General features: G+C 45.8%; 1 protein-coding gene across 3 annotated transcripts in view; it reads right to left on the minus strand.

The window, feature by feature from the left end:
* The window catches only part of clcn5b (Cl-/H+ antiporter 5b), a 185,494-nt gene that overhangs the window by 119,796 nt on the left and 44,112 nt on the right, over positions 1 to 21,586 (minus strand). Inside the window, exon 2 of one of the 3 annotated variants that reach the window (XM_085997584.1) lies at positions 1,596 to 1,731. The exons of the other annotated variants lie outside the window; for them this stretch is intronic. The gene's annotated coding sequence lies outside the window, so the exon portion shown is untranslated. The remainder of the gene's footprint in view (positions 1 to 1,595; positions 1,732 to 21,586) is intronic. 3 annotated transcript variants of the gene reach the window in all.

Raw genomic sequence — 21,586 nt, forward strand, 5'->3', positions numbered from 1 at the left:
CTGAACAGACCAGGAAAATCCCAGGTTCAGTCCATGGTTTATGCTACGCTTGCTGATCTTGGCCAAGATGGCGATTGGGCACTACAATTAGCCCAGATATCCTCAAATTCGATAGAAAGGGGAAACTTTGCTGTAAAGTGTTTGAGGGAATATTAGGTTATGCTTAGCTATGATACCCTCCCACAGTAAAGCAGCATGCTGTAATTCACGGTCTTGGCTCACATTTAAAGAATGACTGCATTGGTGAGGTACCAGAGGCAGGGGAGAAAATTTGGGGGGAAAATTTAAAATGTATCCTTTTTATCCCTCAAAGAACTGTCAAGCTTTCTGCTTTCAGTTAAGCTTTTAAAGAATGATAACTTCATAAAGCATTAAAGTGCAATTTTAAGAATAGAACATTAATTTAAATTAAAGTTTGTTTAGGATTGTTTCTGTAAAGTAATTTTAGTCAAAGCTGTAATTACAAGCGACAGTACTTAGTTACACTAAACTTCTACAGACCACAAACTTTCAGGACATCCTTTCAGATATACTGGCAGCAGCAAGTTTGTCTGCTGCCACTTTCCAAAACGCTCGGTCATACTGAATATTCAGTGTGGAGCATTTTCTACCAACAGCTCGTATCATGCATATGTGATGCTTGCATCCCTCATCAGGCTTCAATTTGGAACAAAACCAAACCAGGTCTATGAAACTCCAGGCAAATCTTGAAAATTCAGGAGCAGCTGGGACCTCCAATACACAGTCCGGTTTCCTCATACCACAAGTTGTTCTCTCTACGGCCTACACTAAGTGAAACAATCCACTTCACCGCAGGCAAATCTTTAAAAGGAAGAGTGGATGTATTTTCTGGCAGACCATCAAGCTCCTAAGACAGAGTACACAGAGTGATAAACAAACAAGCTGAGGAAAGGGAGGTTCTGCTTCCAGTAAATAAAGTCCCAAAGCTAAAGCACTTCAACGTATCCAGTAAATAAAAGTTTCAGCATTTCTACATAATAGTCTGGCTGTACTATGAGAACACGGATCACCGTTGGTTATCGATTTCTCTGGAGAGACCACTTCCCACTCTCTTCCCCCATCCTAACCATCCCTTTGATTTGAGTGTTCGAACCAGCAAGTATATATGTTTTTATACTGCTCCTTGAACTAATTTTCCACGAATCCAATGTCAGAGAATTTGACCCGGGTCTATGAGTCTGCCACCAGGCTCTGAAAAATGGATGCAACAACGTAAATGTCAGAAGTTGGCTCACTCACACTGGGCTCCCGGAACACAAAGTAAAGAACAGTATAAAAGCAGCTTCAGTCTTGTAAGCACATGGGCCAGTCCACACCACATCTCTTGCTGACGAGAGTAAAAAAGCTGGAAAATTCTTACGGATGAGGTTGCAGTAGACAGGCAGAGCTCGGAGACCGGCTTCATAATATATTCTACATATATAAACCTTTGCATTACAAGCCTCAAAATAAAGAATGTACATAGGGAACTTTTTGAAAGGATGCAAAATCATTCCGATACAAGAACAAAGCAGTCAAAAGCGAGTCATCAAAATGTAGTGAGTTTATTCAATGAGTAACTGAGCCAAACAGACCGGGAGGCTGCAGGTTTGATCATCGGTCGGTGTTGAGCTAGCTGACCTCAGCCAGGGTGGCAGGAGCTTCAGCCAGAATTTCCACTTCGGATCACTATCCAGTGACTCCTGCTGGAAAATGCTCTTCTGTGGCTCTCTGGGGGGTGGAAAACAAAATTGGGTTTCAATGTGATGAATCCTACATTCAAATAACCTGCCGATACTGATTGCCAAACTCTCCGATAAGTAATGGCCACTTGAGTGAAGCACTGGAGGAACCATTCCCCAGCAAGAGTCAACACCTTCAGGAGAGGAAAGGGAGAAAAATACCAAGAACAATAAAAGAAAATCACACAAGTTTTTTTAATTTTTTTAAACTGCTTTAATATTTTTGTTTAAACACTGAATGTTGAGACACCAGGGAACTGGCTGACAGAAGACAACTAAAACTGAGAGTCAAAATAACTCATTCACTAAAAAGCACCCGATTAACAACTGTTCCTATTCCAGACCAGGTTGTAGTGTATGCAATTTGCCCAAGATGAAATGCTTGATCTAAGCCATACCACCAGGTGAGGAAGGATGTTACAAATTTAGGGACTACCTTAGATATTCTTTAAGATACAACAGTGTTGGCCATTCCCATAACTGGTGCAAGCATCTTACTTTCAGGAGTGTACCCATACTGGTCAATATCTAACTATACAATAGCGTGACCCATGGGACCCCATTTTGATCCAAAATGGGTATGTCTTTTGCACATACCCTTGCATGTGATGCACCAATCTTTCCGAAGGCAGACTGAGAAGCACTTAATGAGATGAAGCCAGATATGAATTGTTAAGCTGCTTTATTTACAGACAAGTGAACATAGAGAGTAACAGTCAAAGCAAATTCCACTTTGTTCATTCCTCAAAAACAGGAATAAGAAGCCATTGCAATCTGTTCCCTTCATGGACTGACTTACTACATAACATAAGATGTAGGAGCAGGAGTAGGTCATTTGGCCCCTCAAGCCTGCTCCGCCATTCAGTAAGATCATGGCTGATCTGATCTTGGCCTCAACTCCACTTCCCTGCCCGCTCCCCATAACCCTTGACTCCCTTATCATTTAAAAATCTGTCTATCTCCACCTTAAATATATTCAATGACCCAGCCTCCACAGCTCTCTGGGGAAGAGAATTACTCATTTATGGCATTATCCTTCTTTCTAGACAACTTCTAAGTGCAAAAACTGACCACTTCCTCCCACCTTGGTTCCTGTAAGGATTCTATTCCATTCTCCCAGTTTCTCCCTCTCCATTGCATCTGTTCTGAAGATGCCACCTTCCACACCAGTAGAATGTCTTCCTTTTTCCTCAACCGAGGATTCCCTTGACCATGGTCAACAGGGCCCTCGACTGTGTCAATCCCATTTCCCACACTTCTGCTCTCACCCCTTCCCCTCCATCCCAAAACCGCAATACGGGTCGCCTTGCGGCCACCAGCATCCAAATTCAACGGATCATCCTCTGCCATTTCCATCACCTCCAGCGCGATGCCACCACCAAAACACATCTTCCCCTTCCCTCGCCTTTCAGCATTCCAAAGGGACTGTTCCCTCCGCGACACCCAGGTCCACTTTTCAATCACCCCCAACACCCGCTCCCCTTCTCTTGTCACTTTCCCATGCAAGTCCAGGAGATGCAACACCTGCCCTTTCACCTCCTCCCTTCCTACCATCCAGGGCCCCAAACACTCCTTCCAGGTGAAACAGTGATTTACTTGTACTTCTTTCAATTTAGTATACTGTATTCGCTGCTCACAATGCGGTCTCCTCTACATTGGGGAGACCAAACGCAGATTGGGTGATCACTTTGCTGAACACCTCCATTCAGTCCGCAAGTGTGACCCTGAGCTTCTGGTTGCTTGCCATTTTAATTCCTCATCCTACCCCCACTCTGACCTCGGCCTCTACACTGTTCTAATGAAGCTCAACGTAAGCTTGAGCAACAGCATCTCATCTTTTGATTAGGCACTTTACAGCCTTCTGGACGCAACACTGAGTTCAACTATTTCAGATCATAACCACAGCTCCCATTTTTTCCAGACAGCAGGTGCTGGTAATGACTCTGCTGTTGCCATTTACTGTTCTTCTAGACCCATCTTTGCTTGTCCCATTACAACCCCCTTTTGCCTTGCACCATCATCCCTTTTGTCATTTAATCAATGCTGCCTTCCACCCTATCACAGACCTTCCCTTTTGTTCTTTCCTGCCCATGCCCCTTTCTCTGCCTCTGTCTTTCTTAAAACCCGTTACATCTCTAACTTTTCCAGTTCTGATAAAAGGTCACCGACCCGAAATGTTAACTCTGTTTCTCTCTTCACAGATGCTGTCTGACCTGCTGAGTATTTCCACCAATTTCTGTTTTTATTATGACCCCAGGAAGCAGAGGAGTGTGTTATTTGATACCTTCCCCAATCATAGATTTGCCAGTAGGCCTTTCAATAAAACTGACTAGCCCCTGTCCCGAGTATATTCGCAGTAGACACTGTGCCCACATGAATAGAATTGTCCTACAATGGGTGTGAGTGTTTGTTGGCCAGCTGAAACAAGATAACCAATTGTTCAGTCTTCCCACTTAATATGGAGATATCTTCTGCCTTATTAACACCTCAAAACTCCCTTCTGTCTCAGTGCTATAGCCTATGGCTTTTTAAACCTGTGTAAATTCACTTTTTTTTTAAAAAAGCACAACACTTAAACAGCATTCATTCCCAACCCCATTTTCAATGGGAAATGCTTCCTATATAAATAAATGCTCTTAATCTTTGCTTCAGATGATGTCAGTGGAAAGAATGACTGACCCAGGCTCATGTCTAAAATGAGAGATTGTAAGGTGGAATAGCAATAGCCATCCATAGCAATTCTTCCTCTTGGCATTAATCATTATATATTGGTACATTTCATCAAATTTACTTCTTGACCGGGCCTTAATTTATAAATATAGGCTGCAGCAACTATTTTGCAAAGGCACATGATTTGTTTTCTCTCATTTTGCTTTTCTCCCCAGTCTTTCAGAAATTCAGGTAATTACAAGCCAGTTAGCTTAACATCTGTAGGAGAGAAATTTTGAGGGTCTCTAATTAAGGACAAAATTACCATGGATATCTAGATAAAGAGAAATGGTTAGAAATTGCCAGCACAAATTTCAAAAGGGGCAATCGAGCTCGACAAATCTCATGGAATTCTGTGGAAATAACAGACATGGTAGATGGTGGAAATGCAGCAGATGTATTGTACATGGACTTTAGGAAAGCCTTTGCCCAAGGCATCTCATTGGAAATTACTAAAGAAGGTTAAGGGATATAGAATTAGGGGGAGGATGGTAAACTGGATAAAAAAATGGTTAGAAGGGAGAAAGGAGAAAGCAGAAGGGCAGTTTTTAAAGAGTGGTCTGAAGCAGGTAGCAGTGTCCTCCTGGGGCCTACTGTTCAGTGTGTATATTAATGATTTGGATATAGGCCTAGAGGGACCGGTGTAGTGTATGTACCTTTAAGAGAGAACTACTTTTACAGCTCCTGTATACTGTAGTACCAGCAGTGACCACACCTGTATATAAACCCTGAGTAGGGATCTGTATTGTTAGTTTTTAGACTACCCTCATCCAGTAAACACCTGTTGATTGTTAATCTGCAGTCTCCGTCTATTTATTGAAGAACACCATACCTTAAGATTCACGGATTTAACAGTGGCGATGAGGCCGATTCGAACCTACCTGCAACTCTGCATTTCCTCCCAGGGAATCGCTCCTGGAGGACAGTGGAAGAAAGTCGAGGCCAAAAGCACGGGCGTCGACCACGAGCAACCGCCCAGTCATCCAGCAGAGAGTGAGCATCGCAGGGGAGGCTGTTGAGAGCTGGGCTTGGTTCTCCAGTCATGACGATCCAGCAACAGGCTGGCAACAGGTACAGTGCAGACCCTTCCCGGACAGCGGCGGCTGGAGCCAACCGACGGCACAGAAAAGGCCGAGCAGCGTCGACGGGGTAAGAGAGAGGGTAAAGCACACAGGGCACAGCTGGGGGTTGAAGACCGAGCGGCGTCGACGGAAAACAAAGAGAGGGTAAAGCACAGCCGGGGCTCAGGACCGAGCGGCGGCGACGAGAGAGGCGCGCAGGAAAACGCGCAGAGCGCAGCCAGTGCTCAAGGGCTGAGCAGCGTCCGCAGGGGAAGAAAGGAAGCGCGGGAGACGCCATTTGAGCCGCGAAGAAGGGAGAGCGCGGGAGATGCCATTTTTGAAGCCGCAGCGGAGAAGAAGGGCGAGCACGGGAAGAAAGGGAAGCGCGGGAGGCGCCATTTTGAACCAGCGGAGAAGAAGGGAGAGCGCGGGAGACGCCATTTTAGCCAGTCTAACCACACCCAGGGATGCCGAAGAGTGGCAGTGTCACAGCGTTTGACAATGAAGTCGAAGATTGTGTGACATATGTGGAACGCATTGAAGTGTACTGCAAGGCGAATGAAGTGCCAGATGCCAGGAAAGCACTGGTATTGTTGAATTCCATGGGTGCAAAAACGTATGGCTTACTGCGAAACCTAGTAACCCCAGAGAAGCCAGTGGATGAGGATTTCGAAAGCATAGTGGCAATCCTACAGGACCACTTAAACCCCACACCGCTGCTGATAGCAGAAAGATTTAAGTTTCACAAAAGGAACCAGCATAAAGACGAAAGTAACGCTGAGTATTTAACAGAACTGCGCAAGCTATCGAAACACTGCCAGTTTGGAATGGGACTAGCAGATACGTTAAGGGACAAGTTTGTGTGTGGGCTTCAAAGTGAAGGAACCCAGAAACGGCTTCTATCAGAAAAGGATCTTACGCTGGAAAGGCTTTCAGCATGGCAGTATCACATGAAGCAGCCGTACGGGACGCTGCAGAGATACAACGGAGACCGCAAGAATATGGCACCAATGAGCAGTGAAGTGTTATCGCTGCGGCAGAACAACACACGACCAGAAGGATTGTTAGTTCAAGGACCAAGTGTGCAGACAGTGTGGAAAAGCAGGACACATAGCAAGAGTCTGCAGGTCGGGAAAGAAAACCAGCAGCCAGAAATCTCCACAGAAGAAGTACAAAAAGGTGCATAAGGTGACGGAGAGTAGTTCAGACGAACAGAAAAGTGATACAGACTCTGGAAGCAAGGAGCTGCGTTGTCTGAAACTACATAATGTAATCAAAACGGAGGATCACCAAACTATCTGGGTCACGCTCAAGATAGACGGAGTCCAAGTGAAAATGGAATTGGACACAGGATCAGCCCTAACAGTCATAAACCGAAGGGACTACAAGCAGCTATTCTCACATATACCCTTGAGAGATAGAGAGATTGTCTTGAAGACGTACACGGGGCAAAAAGTCTACCCCAAAAGGAAAAATAAGGGCAAACGTGATATACAACGGCAAGGAAACACCAAAAATGGACCTATTTGTATTGCCAGATGGAGGACCACCACTACTAGGACGTGAATGGATCCAGAAGATACAGTTAGATTGGCATTCCATACAGGCACTGACGGTAGAGGCCAAAAAGGATGACGACTGTCAAAAATGCTAACTGACGCACAAGAAGTGTCCCAGGAGGGACTCGGAACACTAAAAGGCATAACAGAGACGATCAAAATAGAGGAAAATGCAAGCCCAAAGTTTTTTTTTAAGGCCAGATCGGTGCCTTATGCGATCCGCCCAGCCGTCGAAGCAGAGCTGGAAGGTTTGGAACGTTCAGGAGTACTGTCCAAAGTGGACTGGAGCGAGTGGGCTACACCCATCATTCCTGTAATGAAGAGGTCGTTGAGTAATACGCCTGGGGAACCAAAGAAGGTTCGCATCTGTGGGGACTTTAAGGTGACAGTGAACCCAGTCCTTCACACGGTACAATATCCACTTCCGCGGATTGAAGATATTTTCGCCTCGCTATCTGGAGGAAAATGCTTCACTAAGATTGATCTGGCCCAGGCGTACCTGCAAATGGAGGTAGAAGAAGCCTCAAAATACCTCACGATCAACACTCACAAAGGTCTCTACCAATACAACCGGCTGGTGTTCGAGGTAGCATCAGCTCCGGCTATTTGGCAAAGGGCAATGGATCAAGTCCTGCAAGGGATTCCAGGGACCCAGTGTTATTTGGACGACATCCTGGTCACGGGCGAAAAAGACAGTGATCACCTCGCCAACCTGGAGCAGGTGCTCACTAGATTGAAGGAATATGGGCTACGAGCTAATCGCCACAAATGCGAGTTTTTCCAGAAGCAGATCTCGTATTGTGGCCACGTTATTGATGAAGAGGGGTTACATAAGTCCCCTGAAAAGATTGAGGCAGTAGTCAAGGCTCCAGCACCGGAAAATGTGTCACAACTGAAGTCGTTCCTCGGGCTGGTGAACTACCACCATAAGTTCTTACCAAATTTGTCTACAGTATTACACCCACTGAACACCCTACTGCAAACGGGGGTACCATGGAAGTGGAATGACGAATGTAAACGAGCTTTCCAGAAGTGCAAAGAATTGATCACCTCAAAGAGGTGTTGGCTCATTTCAACCCAGCACTACCAATTCGGTTGGCGTGTGATGCATCACCCTATGGTATTGGAGCGGTGCTGTCACACAAATTCCCAGACGGGTTGGAGAGGCCAGTAGCCTTTGCGTCTCGGTCACTAACCTCAGCCGAGCGCAACTACGCCCAGATTGACAGGGAGGCCCTCAGCCTAGTATGGGGAGTGAAAAAGTTCAACCACTATCTGCACAGGCAGAAGTTCACCCTGCTGACTGACCACCAACCACTTGTCTCCATCTTTAATCCAAAGAGGGCATTCCGGTGATGACTGCGCAACGGCTACAAAGATGGTCCCTTTTTCTAGGGGCGAACCAATATGAAATAGAGTATAAGGGCACGAAACAGCATGGAAACGCTGATGGGCTATCACGCCTGCCACTGCCTACTGCGGAAGATGTACCAGCAGTGGACCCTGTCGAAATATTTTATTCAACTATAATTGAACGCTTGCCAGTAACTAACGCAGATATAGAGAAGGAGACCCGAAATGACCCGACACTGTCTCGGGTATATGATTTGACGGTGAAGCGATGGCCAACACATGGCGACTCACTGTTGCCAGCATTCTCATCCAGAAGAGAACAGCTGTCAGTATGCCAGGGGACAGTGATGTGTGGATCCTGAGTGGTAATTCCACCCAAGTTAATGGAGAGAGTGCTCAATGAGCTTCACGAAGGCCATCTGGGAGGGGTGAAAATGAAAAGCCTTGCTAGGACTTGTGTGGTGGCCGGGAATCGATCAACAAATAGTGGACCTAACAAAGAGCTGCTCAGGATGCCAGAAGGTCCAAAATGCACCACCACATGCCCCTCTACACCCATGGGAGTGGCCCTCCTCTCCATGGCAACGGGTGCATATTGATTTTGCTGGTCCATTCATGGACTCAATGTTAATAGCAGTGGATGCGCACTCGAAATGGCCTGAGGTGATCAAAATGTCCTCCACCACTATGGAGAAAACGATTGCAGTCCTACGGACCATTTTTGCCAGGAACGGCTTGCCAGAACAGATTTGCTCTGATAACGGACCACAGTTTGTGTCCGAAGAGTTTTGGAAATTTATGAGAAGGAATGGGGTACGGCATTACACTCCGCCCTGTATCATCCAGCCACAAATGGATTGGCTGAGAGGTTCGTACAAACCTTTAAAAAGGCCGTAAGGGCCATGTGCGATAACGACATTCCACTGCAGCATAAGGTGGACAATTTCCTGTTAGCCTACAGAAATGCGACACATGCAGTTACCAACCAGACCCCGGCCATGATGTTCTTCAACCGAAGGTTGAGATCTCGTCTGGATTTGCTCAGACCAAATGTACGAAGAAATGTTGAGAATAAGCAATTCCAGCACATCAATGAGAAGCCGACAAGGAGCTTCAATGTAGGACAACCAGTCTTGGCCCGCGACTACCGAACAGAGAAATGGCAACCAGGGACGATATGCACACGGCAGGGGCCACTAATGTACACAGTGGATGTCGGGGAGAACATTGTGAGACGCCATGTTGACCAGATCCTAGCGTCACAGGAACGAGTCAACCCCATGTCTTGCGTACCTGGTGATGAACCCGACATACCGGTAGCATCTGCCCCAGAAACAGTAGCATCGGACTGATGAACTAACTGACGACAGGGGGCCAGAATTGCCTCCGCACCAAGAACAAGACACTCCGGAAAGGCGCTATCCAGAAAGGATCAGGAAGCCGCCCCAAAGACTGAATCTATAAATGGACTATTTTAGTTAATGTGCATGTTAAAAGTGTTAACTGTTATTTGAATGTTATGGTACTGTTAATCTAAAAGGGGAGGAATTGTAGTGTATGTACCTTTAAGAGAGAACTACTTTTACAGCTCCTGTATACTGTAGTACCGGCAGTGACCACACCTTTATATAAACCCTGAGTAGGGATCTGTACTGTTAGTTTTTAGACTACCCTCATCCAGTAAACACCTGTTGATTGTTGATCAGCAGTCTCCGTCTATTTATTGAAGAACACCATACCTTAAGATTCACGGATTTAACAACCGGTGTTGATATTTGTAGATGATACCAAAATAGAAGGTACAGTTGATTCCTTCAAAAATCAAAGGAAGCTGCAAAGTGATATTGATAAATGGGAACATAGACTAAGATAGGCAGATGGAATTCAACGTCAGTTACTGTGAGGTGATGCATTTTGGTTAAAAGAATAACTGCAGTAATTGTACACTGAACAGAAGTAGGCTCAGTGAAAAGAAAAATATATTCCACTGAGGAAAAAGGGGAGTAAAAGAAAAGACAGCTATCCGTGGCTAAGTAATAAAGGATAGTATCCTACTGAAAACAAGGGCATATAAAGTAGCCAAATCTAGTGGGAGGATAGAAGATTGGGAAGCATTTAAAAGCCAGCAAAGAATAACTAAAAGATTAATTAAGAAAGGGAAGATAGATTATGAAAGTAAACTAGCAAAAAATATAAAAACAGATAGCAAGAGTTTCTACAGTTATATAAAAAGAAAAAGGGTGGCTAACGTGAATGTTGGTCCCTTAGAGGACGAGACCGGGAAATTAGTAGTGGGGAACATGGAGATGGCAAATACGCTGAACAAATATTTTGTATCAGTCTTTACAGTAGAGGACACTAAAAATATCCCAACACTGGACAAACAGGGGGCTATGGGGGGGGGGGGGGGGGGGGGGGGAGGAGCTAAACACAATTAAAATCACTAAGGAGATGGTACTCGGTAAGATAATGTGACTTAAAGCGGATACATCCCCTGGACCTGATGGCTTACATCCTAGGGTCTTGAGAGAAGTAGCGGTAGGGATTGCGGATGCATTGGTGGTAATTTTCCAAAACTCCCTGGATTCAGGAAAGGTCCCAGCAGATTGGAAAACTGCTAATGTAACGCCCTTATTTAAAAAGGGAGGTAGCCAAAAGACTGGAAACTATAGACCAGTTAGCCTAACATCTGTGGTTGGTAAAATGTTGGAGTCCATTATTAAGGAAGCAGTAACAGGACATTTGGATAAGCATAATTTAATCAGACAGATTCAGCATGGTTTTATGAAGGGGAAATCATTCTTGACAAATTTGCTCGAATTCTTTGAGGACGTAACAAACAGGGTGCATAAAGGGGAACCAGTGGATGTGGTATATTTGGACTTCCAAAGGCATTTGACAAGGTGCCACACAAAAGATTACTGCACAAGATAAAAAATCACGGGATTGGGGGTAATATACTGGCATGGGTGGAAGATAAGAACATAAGAACATAAGAAATAGGAGCAGGAGTAGGCCAATCGGCCCCTCGAGCCTGCTCCGCCATTCAATAAGATCATGGCTGATCTGATCCTAACCGCCAATCTACTATCACAGAACCATCTCCTGAATCTAACAGAATTAGACACACGAAATAGGAGCAGGATCAGGCTACACGGCCCCTGGCAACGCTCCGCTACCCACAGGGCCATGTCTGATCCGAACCTAGACTCATGTCCAAATTCCTGCCCGCTCCCCGTAACCCTTAATTCCCTTTACTTCTAGGAAACTGTCTATTTCTGTTTTAAATTTATGTAATGATGTAGCTTCGACAGCTTTTTGGGGCAGCATATTCCATGGGCCTACCACCCTCTGAGTGAAGTAGTTCCTCCTCATCTCAGTTTTGAAAGAGCAGCCCCTTATTCTAAGACTATGCCCCCTAGTTCTAGTTTCACCCATCATTGGGAACATCCTCCCCGCATCCACCCGATCCAACCCCTTCACAATCTTATATGTTTCAATAAGATCGCCTCTCATTCTTCTGAACTCCAATGAGTAGAGTCCCAATCTACTCAACCTCTCCTCATATGTCCATCCCCTCATCCCCGGGATTAACCGAGTGAACCTTCTTTGTACTGACTCGAGAGCAAGTATGTCCTTTCTTAAGTATGGACACCAAAACTGTATGCAGTATTCCAGGTGCGGTCTCACTAATACCTTGTACAACTGAAGCAATACCTCCTTATTTTTATATTCTATCCCCCTAGCAATGAAAGCCAACATTCCACTGGCCTTCTTAATCACTTGCTGCACCTGCATACTAACCTTTTGAGTTTCGTGCACCAGGACCCCCAGATCCCTTTGTACTTCAGTACTTTCCAGTTTCTTGCCATTAAGATAATAACTTGCTCTACGATTTTTCCTGCCAAAGTGCATAATCTCACACTTTCCAGTATTGTATTCCATCTGCCAAATCTCTGCCCACTTACTTAGCCTGTCCATGTCCCCTTGCAGGTTTTTTATGTCCTCCTCACTCACTACTTTCCCTCCCATCTTAGTATCATCTGCAAACTTTGATATGTTACACTCGGTCCCCTCCTCCAAATCGTCAATATAGATTGTAAAGAGTTGGGGACCCAGCACTGACCCCTGCGGAACACCACTAGTTACTGATTGCCAGTCTGAGAATGAACCATTTATCCCAACTCTCTGCCTTCTGTTAGATAGCCAATCCTCTATCCATGCCAGAATATTACCCCCAATCCTGTGATTTTTTATCTTAAGCAATAATCTTTTGTGTGGCACCTTGTCAAATGCCTTTTGGAAGTCTAAATACACTATGTCCACTGGTTCCCCTTTATCCACCCTATATGTTACTTCCTCAAAGAACTCCAGCAAATTTGTCAAACATGACTTCCCCTTCATAAAGCTATGCTGACTTTGTCCTATTAAATTATGATTATCCAAATGTCCTGTTACTGTCTCCTTAATAATGGACTCCAAAATTTTACCTACCACAGATGTTAGGCTAACCGGTCTATAGTTTCCAGCCTTCTGTCTACTGCCCTTTTTAAATAAGGGTGTTACATTAGCAGTTTTCCAGTCTGCCGGGACCTTTGCTGAGTCCAGGGAGTTTTGGAAAATTATCAATGCATCCACAATCCCTACCGCCACTTCCCTCAAGACCCTAGGATGTAAGCCATCAGGTCCAGGTGCTTTATCCACCTTGAGTCCCATTATTTTACCGAGTACCACTTCCTTAGTGATTTTGATCGTGTTGAGCTCCTCCCCCCCTATAGCCCCCTGTTTGTCCAGTGTTGGGATATTCTTAGTGTCCTCTACTGTAAAGACTGATACAAAATATTCAGTGTTTTTGCCATCTCCATATTTCCCACCATTAATTTCCCGGTCTCATCCTCTAAGGGACCAACATTTACTTTAGCCACCCTTTTTCTTTTTATATAGCTATAAAAACCCTTACTATCTGTTTTTATATTTTTTGCTAATTTACTTTCATAATCTATCTTCCCTTTCTTAATCAATCTTTTTGTTATTTTTTGCTGTCTTTTAAAGTTTTCCCAATCCTCTATCCTCCCACTAGATTTGGCTACCTTATATGCCCTTGTTTTTAGTCGAATACTATCCTTAATTTCTTTACTTAGCCACGGATGGTTGTCTTTTCTTTTACACCCTTTTCTTCTCAGTGGAATATATTTATTTTGGAAGTTGTAAAATAACTCCTTAAATGTACACCACTGATCATGTATCGTCTTACCCTTTAATCTATTTTCCCAATCCACTCTACTCAATTCCGCTCTCATACCTTCATAGTCTCCTTTATTCAAGCTTAGCACGCTTGTTTGAGATCCAACCTTCTCACCCTCTAATTGAATATGGAATTCAACCATGCTATGGTCACTCATTCCAAGGGGATCCTTTACTAAGACATTTTTAATTAATCCTGTCTCGTTACACAGGACCAGATCTAAGGTTGCTTGCCCCCTGGTCGGTTCAGTTACATACTGCTCAAGAAACCCATCCCTAATACACTCAATGAACTCATCCTCAAGGCAGCCCTGCCCAATTTGATCTGTCCAATTAATATGAGTGTTAAAATCCCCCATAATTATAGATGTTCCCTTATTACAAGCCTCAACTATTTCCTGATTGATACTCCGTCCAACAGAGTTGCAACTGTTCGGAGGCCTATAGACTACGCCCACTAGTGTTTTTTTCCCCCCTTAGTATTCCTTACCTCCACCCAAACTGTTTCATTATTCTGATCTTTTGACCCAATATCATTTCTCTGTATTACAGTGATTCCTTCCTTTATTAACATAGCCACCCCACCTCCCCTTCCTTCCTGCCTGTCCTTCCTGATCGTTAAATAACCTGGTATGTTTAATTCCCAGGCATTGTCACCCTGCAGCCATGTTTCTGTAATGGCCACAAGATCATACCCATATGTAGTTATTTGTGCCATTAACGTGTCTATTTTGTTACGAATGCTACGTGCATTCAGATAGAGAACTTTCAAATATGTTTCGTGACACTTAGTTCCTGCTTTTGCCCTTTTTATTACTTTACCTTTTACTCCATACCTTCTGCCCCTTCCTGACATGCTCTGGTTTTTAATTTCCCCACTGCTACCTAAGTCTATGACCTTCTCTGTTCTCATTTTTATTATTTGCTCTCTAGGAACCTCCCCCCCACTAGTTAGTTTAAAGCCCTCTCTACAGCTTTAAGCTGGCTATCTAACAGAAAACAGAGAGTTGGGATAAATGGCTCATTCTCGGGTTGGCAATCAGTTACTAGTGGTGTTCCGCAGGGGTCAGTGCTGGGACCCCAACTCTTCACAATCTGTATTAACGATTTGGAGGAGGGGACCAAGTGCAACGTATCCAAGTTTGCCGATGATACAAAGATGGGAGGGAAAGCAGTGAGTGAGGAGGACATAAAAAAAACCTGCAAAAGGACATCGACAGGCTAAGTGAGTGGGCAGAAATTTGGCAGATGGAATAGGGTGATTGGGCAGAAACATGGCAAATGCACTATAATGTGGATAAATGTGAGGTTATCCACTTTGGTGGCAAAAACAGGAAGGCAGATTATTTGAATGGCAATAGATTGGGAGAAGGGGAAGTGCAAAGAGACCTGGGTGTTATTGTGCACCAGTCGCTGAAGGTAAGCATGCAGGTGCAGCAGGCGGTTAAGAAGGCAAATGGTATGTTGGCCTTCGTAGCAAGAGGGTTCGAGTACAGGAACAAGGATATCTTGCTACAGTTGTAAAGGGCCTTGGTGAGGCCGCACCTTGAGTATTGTGTGCAGTTTTGGTCGCCTTACCTGAGGAAGGGCGTTCTTGCCATGGAGGGAGTGCAGCGAAGATTCACCAGGCTGATACCTGGGATGGCAGGAATGACATATGAGGAGAGATTGTGTCGATTGGGCTCATACTCACGGGAGTTTAGAAGATTGAGAGGGGATCTCATCGAAACCTATAAAATTCTGTCAGGCCTGGACAGACTAGATGCAGGAAGGATGTTTCTGATGGCCAGGGAGTCCAGAACCAGGGGTCATAGTCTAAGGATAAGGGGTAAGCCATTTAGGACTGAAATGAGGAGGAATTTATTCACCCAGAGAGTGGTGAACCTGTGGAATTCTCTGCCACAGAGGGCGGTGGAGGCCAGTTCATTAAGTATATTCAAGAAAGAGTTGGATATATTTCTTAAGGCTAAAGGGATCAAGGGATATGGGGAGAAGGCAGGGACAGGGTACTGAATTTGGATGATCAGCCATGATCTCATTGAATGGCGGAGCAGGCTCGAAGGGCCGAATGGCCTACTCCTGCTCCTATCTTCTATGTTTCTATAATGTTGGAAAGTGTGAGGTGTAGTGTATGTACCTTGAAGGAGGAACTATATTCTGCAGCCCCTGTATACTGCAGTACCAGTAGTGACCACCCCTGTATATAAGCCTGTGTAGTAACTTTGTATAGTAGTTGCAGTTTTGTCTCCACACAGTAAACACCTGTTATAACCAACTTCTGCAGTCCATGTCTCAATTACACACGGACATTCCATGAGGTTATGCACTTTGGCAGAAAAAAATCAAAGAGCAAGTTATTATCTAAATGGAAAGAAACTGCAAAGTGCTACAGTACAAAGGGATCTGGGGGTCCTGGCGCATGAAACACAGAAGGTTAGTATGCAGGTACAGCAGGTGATCAGGAAGGCCAATGGAATCTTGGCTTTTATTGCAAGGGGGATGGAGTATAAAAGCAGGGAAGTCTTGCTTCAGTGATACAGGGTACTGGTGAGGCCATACCTGGAATACTGTGTACAGTTTTGGTTTCCATATTTAAGAAAAGATATACTTGCTCTTGAGGCAGTTCAGAGAAGGTTCACTCGGTTGATTCTGGAGATGAGGGGGTTGACTTATGAGGAAAGGTTGAGTAGGTTGGGCCTCTACTCATTGGAATTCAGAAGAATGAGAGGCGATCTTATCGAAACATATAAGATTGTGAGGGGGCTTGATCGGGTGGATGCGGGGAGGATGTTTCCACTGATGGGTGAGACTAGAACTAGGGGGCATAATCTTAGAATAAGGGGCTGCCCTTTCAAAACTGAGATGAGGAGAAACTTCTTCACTCAGAGGGTAGTAAATCTATGGAATTTGCTACCTCAGAGAGCTATGGAAGCTGCGACATTAAATAAATTAAAAACGGAGATAGACAATTTCCTAGCTGATAAGGGAATTAAGGGTTATGGGGAGCGGGCAGGGAAGTGGACGTGAGTCTAGGTTCAGATCAGCCATGATCCTATTGAATGGCGGAGCAGGCCCGAGGGGCCGTATGGCCTACTCCTGCTTCTTATGTTCTTATGTTCAGTGCTGCAGAAGAGAGGTTTGGGGATACAGGCTCACTGAAACAACTGTTTAAAGGCAGCACTTTAGCTTTTTGTTGCAGTTTTATCAACCTAACAGAATTCTAGGTTTTATCACAAGGTATAGAATATAAAAGGCTAGAGGCGCTTAAAATTATGAAAGGATTGGACAGGATAGATAGATGCAGACCGCGTCCATTAATTGAGGGGTCAAGAACGAGGGGCCATAGATACAAGATGAAATGCAAGAGATTTAGAACAGAGGGCAGAAAAAAAAACTCAGAGTGGAGGTGTTGTGGAATTGTCTGAGTATTAATGTTTGAGGCAAAAACTATGTAAACATTCAAAATTTAATTGGATAAGCGGATGAAGGAAAATGTGTTGAAAGGTAGGTAAATGTGATTATTTGCTTCATAGAATCATAGAAACGTACAGCACAGAAGGAGTCTATTTGGCCAGTCATGCCTGTGCTGACTCTTTGAAAGAGCAGTCGTGCTGAGTCCCACATCCCCAATTTTGTCCGTAACCCTGTAAGTTGCTCATCCTCAGCTACCTGTCCAACTCCCTTTTAAAATTATTTATGGACTCAGCTTCCACCACCTTTTCAGCTAGAGCGTTCCAGGTCCTGACAGCTCTGTGAAAAAAATTCTTCTCATCTCCCCTCTGGATCTTTGTCCAATGATTTTGAATCTATGACCTCTAGTTATTGACCCACTCACCAGAGGGAACATTTTTCCCTATTCTATCAAAACCTCTCATCATCTTGAAAACCTCCATTAGGTCACCTCTTAACTTTCTCTGTTCCAAGGAGAACAGTCTTAACTTTTCCAAACTGTCCTCATAACTGAAGTCCCTCATCCCTGGCAACATCCTGGTAAACCTCCTCTGTACCCTTTCAGATGCCTTTATATCTTTCCTGAAGTGTGGTGCCCAAAATTGTCCACAATACTCCAGCTGAGGCCTAACCAATGATTTATAAAGTTCAAGCATGATCTCTTTGCTTTTATATTCTATTACTCTTTTTATAAATGCAAGTAACCCATACGCTTTAAAAAAAATCATCTTATCAACTTGCCCTGCCATTTTTAAGGATTTGTGACTAGGGAAACCAAGGTCTCTCTACTCATCTACACTTTTTCCTAGCTCCTGAAACTCTGCCCGAAGGACCTCAACACTTTTTCTACTTGTCATTGGTTCCAATATGGACCACGACTTCTGGCTGTTCCCTTTCTCCTCGCAGAATATCCTGCACCAGCTCGGTGATATCCTTTACCCTGGCACCAGGGAGGCAATGTACCATTCGGGAATCACGTTTGCGGTTACAGAAATGCCTGTCTATGCCCCTAATTATCGAATCCTCTACGACTACTGCAATTCTACTCTTTCTTTTCCCCCCCGTGTGCAGTCAAATCTCCCGTGGTGCCAAGGCTTTGAGTTTTACTGCACTCCTCCAAGGAGGAGTCACCCTCACCAGTATTCAAAACTGAAAGCCGGTTAGCAAGTGCCACTGGCTTGGGGGATTCCTGCACTACCTGTATCTTCCTCCTACCCTGTCTGGTGGTCACATATTCCCTCACCTCCTGCACCTTCTGTAGCTGTGGGGTGACCACATCCTGGAACGTATGTTCGAAGAAACTCTCAGACTCCCGGATGCACTGCAGTGACTCCAGCGGCTCTCGAGCTTCAAAGCTCCGAGCTGGAGCTCGAGCAACTGGCGGCATTCCTGCACACATGGTTATCCAAGATGCAAGAAGTGTCCGGGAGTTCCCACACAGAACAACGGGTGCAAGCCAGCCTGCCATGTTACTCAATCCACTGACCTCTAAATCACTGAAACTCTGACCACTAAAAGACTTAACACTAAAGTCTAAAAATCTGAGAAACAGACATCTAAGACACTGACCTACTAAATTCCAAGAACTTGACCACTGAATGACTGAGATACTAAAATAATAAAGTTAACTAAAGGCAATGGAAATTATATCCATCAATCCAAAACACAATCTAAACTACTAACAAGTGAATTTCAACGGTGAAAAATGAACAATTTGATACCCACCAATTAGCTCGCTCCATGGCACTTCTGAATTTCTATCTCAGATTTTCGCTTTCAACCCGTTCTCACACTGACGTATCGCTCAGTTCGGACTCTCCAGCTGTTTCCCCTCAGGCTCGATCTCTTTGCTCTCATGGACTCTCGCACGGTTTCCCCTCAAGCTCGCTCTCACTGACTCTCACACTGTTTCCCCTCAGGTTCGCACTCACCGACTCTCGCACTGTTTCCCCTCAGGCTCGCTCTCACTGACTCTCGCACGGTTTCCCCTCAGGCTCGCTCTCACTGACTCTCGCACTGTTTCCCCTCGGGTTCGCTCTCTCCACGCTCACTGACTCTCGCACGGTTTCCCCTCAGACTCTCTCCGCTCTCACTGACTCTCGCACTGTTTCACCTCAGGCTCTCTCCACTCTCCCTGACTCCCGCACTGTTGCCCCTCAGGCTCTCTCCGCTCTCACTGACTCTCGTACTGTTACCTCTCAGGTTCGCTCTCTCCGCTCTCACTGACTCTCACACGGTTTCCCCTTAGTCTTGCTCTCTCCACTCTCTTTGACTCTCGCACTCTCGCACGGTTTCCCCTCAGGCTCTCTCCACTCTCACGGATTCTTGTGCTGTTTCCCCTCAGGTTCGCTCTCTCCGCTCTCACTGACTCTTGCACTGTTTCCCCTCAGGCTCTCTCCACTCTCACTGACTCTCGCACAGTTTCCGCTCAGGCTCGCTCTCTCTGCTCTCACGGATTCTCGCACTGTTTCCCCTCAGGTTCGCTCTCTCTACTCTCAGACTCTCGCACTGTTTCCCCTCAGGTTCGCTCTCACGGACTCTCGCATTGTTTGGCTGGCTCCCACTGACTCTCGCATTGTTTCCCCCATGGCTCGCTCTCACTGACTCTCGCACGGTTTCCCCTCAGGCACTCTCCCTGACTCTCACTTTGTTTCCCCTCAGGCTCTCTCCACTCTCATGGACTCTCGCACTGTTTCCCCTCAGGCTCTCTCCGCTCTCACTGTTTCCCCACCTCCTCCTTCTTAGGCAGTCCCTCGGAACCGCGGATGACTTGCTTCCACATTAAAAATGAGTTCGCAGGTGACTGATTAGTCCAATGTGAGACCTGCAGTCTCTGTCACAGGTGGGGCAGATGGTGGTTGAAGGGGCGGGTGGGTGGGGTGCTTGGGTTGACGTGCGCTCCTTGCGCTTGGCTTCCGCTTTCTCCCGGCGAAGAGACTCGAGGTGTTCGGCGCCTTCCCGGGTGCGTCTCCTTCACTTTGTGCGGTCTTGGGCCAGGAATCCCAGGTGTCGGTGGGGATGTTACACTTTTTCAAGGAGGCTTTGAGGGTGTCCTTGAAACGTTTCCTCTGCCCACCTGGGGCTCTCTTGCCGTGCCGGAGTTCTGAGTTGAGCGCTTGTTTTGGGAGTCTCGTATTGGGCATGCGGACAATGTGACCCGTCCATCGGAGCTGATCGAGCGTGGTCAAAGCTTCGATGCTGGGGATGTTGCCTGAGCGAGAACACTGATGTTGGTGCGCCTATCCTGCCAATGGATTTGCAGGATCTTGCGGAGGCAGCATTGGTGGTACCTCTCCAGTGCTTTCAGGTGCCTGCTGTACATGGTCCATGTCTTTGAGACATACAGCAGGGCAGGTATCACTGCTGCTCTGTAGACCATGAGCTTAGTGCCAGGTTTGAGGTCCTGGTCTCCAAACACTCTCTTCCTCAGGCGACCGAAGGCTGCACTGGCACACTGAAGGCAGTGTTGGACTTAGTCATCGACGTCTGCCCTGGTTGACAGTAGGCTCCCGAGGTATGGAAAGTGGTCCACATTGTCCAAGGCCTTGTCGTGGATTCTGATAATCGGGGGGCAGTACTGTGTGGCGGGGGCAGGTTGGTAGAGGACCTTTGTCTTACGGATGTTTAGTGTAAGGCCTATGCTCTCGTACGCTTCGGTGAAGGTGTTGACAATGGTTTGGAGTTCGACCGCTGAGTGAACGCAGACGCAAGCGTCATCTGCATACTGTAATTCGACGACAGAAGATGGGACAACCTTGGATCTGGACTGGAGGCGACGGAGGTTGAACAGTTTCCCGTTTGTTCTGTAAATTAGCTCCACTCCAGTGGGGAGCTTACGGAGGGTGAGATGGAGCATTGCAGCAAGAAAGATTGAGAAGAGCATTGGTGCGATGACACAGCCTTGCTTGACCCCGGTCCGTACGTGAATTGGGTCTGTGGTGGAACCGTTGGTCAGGTTCACGGCTTGCATGTCGTCATGAAGCAGGCGGAGGATGGTGATAAACTTTTGAGGGCAGCCAAATTTGAGGAGGACACTCCATAATCCCTCACAGTTGGCAGTGTCGAAGGCCTTTGTGAGATCAAAGAAGGCCATGTACAGCGGTTGCTGCTGTTCTATGCATTTCTCTTGCAATTGACATGCAGTGAAGATCGTGTCCACTGTGCCCCTTAGTGGGCGGAATCCGCATTGCGACTCTGGGAGGAGCTCTTCGGCCTCTGGGAGAAGGCTATTGAGGATTCTTGCGATGACTTTCCCTGTGGCAGACAACAGAGAAACTCCTCTGTAATTACCGCAATCGGACTTGTCGCCTTTTTTGAAGATGGTCACAATTATGGCGTCTCTGAGAACCCCTGCCATGCTCTCCTCCTTCCAGATAAGAGAAATGAGTTCATGAATTCGTGCCAGTAGTGCTTCTCCGCCATGCTTTAGTGCCTCGGCGGGGATTCCATTTGTTCCTGAGGCGGCCTT

The sequence above is a fragment of the Somniosus microcephalus genome, chromosome 1 (assembly GCF_052327205.1).
Source record: "Somniosus microcephalus isolate GS21.2 chromosome 1, FLI_Smic_1.0, whole genome shotgun sequence".
Taxonomy (NCBI): Eukaryota; Metazoa; Chordata; class Chondrichthyes; order Squaliformes; family Somniosidae; genus Somniosus; species Somniosus microcephalus.